We start from the raw sequence: 2876 nt of genomic DNA on the forward strand, positions 1-2876 counted from the left end.
GCTCTTTGAAAATGACAAAACTTTATATGAATTGTAGATAATTTTATTTCTATTAAAAATGAAATATTCTTCTGATGAAAATGTCTGAGGAAAGTGGTTTATGGACTATATCTTTGAATAGATCCTCATTTCTAAAAGACAAGTAATCAATTGATTGATAGTTGGTTTTACTTTACTGTTCTTTAATGTCCAAATTCTTTTTAGGCTCCAGGCAGAGCTACAGACTTCACCTTTTTCATGTTGGGGTTTTAAATTTTTTTCTAAAGAGTAGTTTCCCTAAACCAATCAGTCTATTGATTTGTTAGTTTTGTAGAACAGCAAATCTCTTGCTCCATAGGCCAATTTATTAGTCCAATAATAATTAGACTACATCATTAAATATTAGTCTGACATCTAATGTTAGCATTCCCTTTTTTTCAGATGAAAAAATTGATTACCTGGAAATAGTCTAATTATTAGTAGTCTATATCATTAAGATATTAGTCTAATATTATCAGTATTACTGAGAACAAAAGTCTAATCTCATGTTCTCTGTGAGAATTTGGATAAAGGGCAGGACTTACATTTTAGTCATGTTTGAAAAATGAAACCAGGCATGTCACTGGTGCTCTGGAAAAGTTTGTTTGCCCTCCACTAGCTGAACATTTTTCTACAATAATCTTAAGGCTATCTACGTTATTTTATTTTTTAAAAGTCTCAGGACTCTTATTTTGATAGATTAGAAATCTCCGGACCATTAGGAGACGTTGACTTGTTGAAGACGGATGGAAAGCCAAGAGCCTGCCCACCGCCGGACCACCAGCCAGCACCAAGGGGACGCGAAAGAGAAGTCCTCCTCTCAGCCAAGGCCCAGAAGCCCTAAGAAGTGTCCCAAAATACCGAAGAAGGGAAAAGCGATTCGTCGAGGGAGAGCCAGGAAGAAAAGTGCTCCAAAAAAGACGGCGGCTGTAAGAACACCTGAGGAAGGGAGCTGGCCAGCATCATCCGGCCCCAGTGTCCCGCTGAACCAGGAGCTCCCTCAGCATGAGCTGCGGCTGGAGCCACCGAGTGAGGGGACCCAGCCAGAGGAAAAACTGAGTAAGGGGCCCCAGCCGGAAGAGCAAGTGAATGAGGGGACCCAGCCCGACCCACTGAGTGAGGGGACGCAGGCGGAGGAACAGAGTGAGGGGACACAGCCGGACCCACTGAGTGAGGGGACCGCAACCAACTCCATTCTCTCCCTGAGCAGCGAGTAACTTCAGGCCCAGCTCCGAGACCTAGGAGCCATCGGAGGTCTGACCCAGAGAACTCACCAACAGGGTGCGCCCCATGGTGAAAATAAAATGAATCTGTTAGAGAGAGAGAGAGAAAGAGAGAACTCCGTCACCACTTTTTTCCACCAAGTCCCCACCGCTTCTGACACTATCTTTTTCTCTAGCGTTCTGCTGTTGTGGTCCCTGGCGCATGCTTGTTTCACAAAACGCCAAGAGTAGATCAATGGATGTCACTGGAAAAAAAAACAAAAAAATAAAAAAACAGAAAGTTTACCATTTCTCGATGTTTACTAAAGTGACATCCTAAAAATACACCTTTTAAGGCAAAGCATGGGGAAGAACCACATGGGTCAGCTAGGAAAACACCAAATGATTCAATTAAGTTGGGAATACTCATTTAGTTGAGTGCACATCTGTCAACCTTAATCTGGTTCAGTACAATGCTAATTCTATATTGACTCCAATTTTATGAATTTGTTGTTGGTATAAGACTATAGGCTTACTAATATTCTCATAAATGTGGCATATTACCAGGATATTCCTCTTTCAACTGTTTTAGTGATTAATGGAAAGAAGTTGTTCAGAGGGAACAAAATATTGATATAAAATTAGCAACAGGAACCATTTGCACAAATAAGCTAAAAAGTAAAAAGTGTACAGAGGAATAAAAAAAGAGCAAAAAGATTTGGCAGGCCGAGGAGAGTGGATCACCTGAGGTCAAGAATTTGAGACTAGCCTGGCCATACCATGGTGAAACTCTTTCTCTACTAAAAATACAAAAAATTAGCTGGGTGTGGTGGCAGGCACCTGTAATCCCAGCTACTCAGGAGGCTGGGGCATGAAAATCATTTGAACCCAAGAGGCCAAGGTTGCAGTGAGCTGAGATTGTGCCATTGCACTCCAGCTTGGGTGATAGAATGAGACTCTGTCTCAAAAAAAAAAAAAAAAAGGGGGGGGGGGCAAAAAGAGAAGGCCGGGGACTGGCTGGCATCCATAAGCACAGAATAGAAAGAAGAGAGCCAAACAGGTAAATACATAGAGTATACTAAGAAAGGAATGGATGCATGATCAACAGAGGGTCAAAAAAAGTTTTCAGAAGGATACAGAAAGAAATAACAGCTTTCAAATTTAACCTGGAGAAAGTTATTGGTGATTCTAGGGAGCACACTTGTGTTTGTTAGTTAAGAGACCTAGGGCATTGCAGGTAATATGGAGGAAATAGAGGCAGCTGGTAGAGCTGTAGCAAGTAATCAGTTATCTGCATTTGGAGGTGTCTATTAAGAGGGAAGTTCCCGGGGGAACATGGTAGGACATAAACCATTCTATTCTCATATGCTTCCAGGTATATGGCCAATGTCCCTTCCTCCTCTGAGTTCCTGTAGTTTATCCATCTGTGACCCTCATTTGGTACTTAGGACCTGCTGGCTTGTATTGTTCTTTATTTCTTTAGGAGCTGGTCTATTTCCAAAACAGCCTGTGAGCTTTTTAACAATTGCTCTATATTGTCTGCCACAATGCCTTGCACATAACGTTAGTGATAGCAATAGTTGTAGAGGTAACAGTAGTAAAAGTAGTAATAGAAAGAGCTGTTACTATGACTGTGCTAAGTACTTTATATATCTT

General features: G+C 41.3%; 1 pseudogene; it reads left to right on the forward strand.

The window, feature by feature from the left end:
* Positions 765 to 1235, forward strand: LOC129060801 (variable charge Y-linked pseudogene; annotated as a pseudogene).

The sequence above is a fragment of the Pongo abelii genome, chromosome 7 (assembly GCF_028885655.2).
Source record: "Pongo abelii isolate AG06213 chromosome 7, NHGRI_mPonAbe1-v2.0_pri, whole genome shotgun sequence".
In the NCBI taxonomy this organism is placed as follows: Eukaryota; Metazoa; Chordata; class Mammalia; order Primates; family Hominidae; genus Pongo; species Pongo abelii.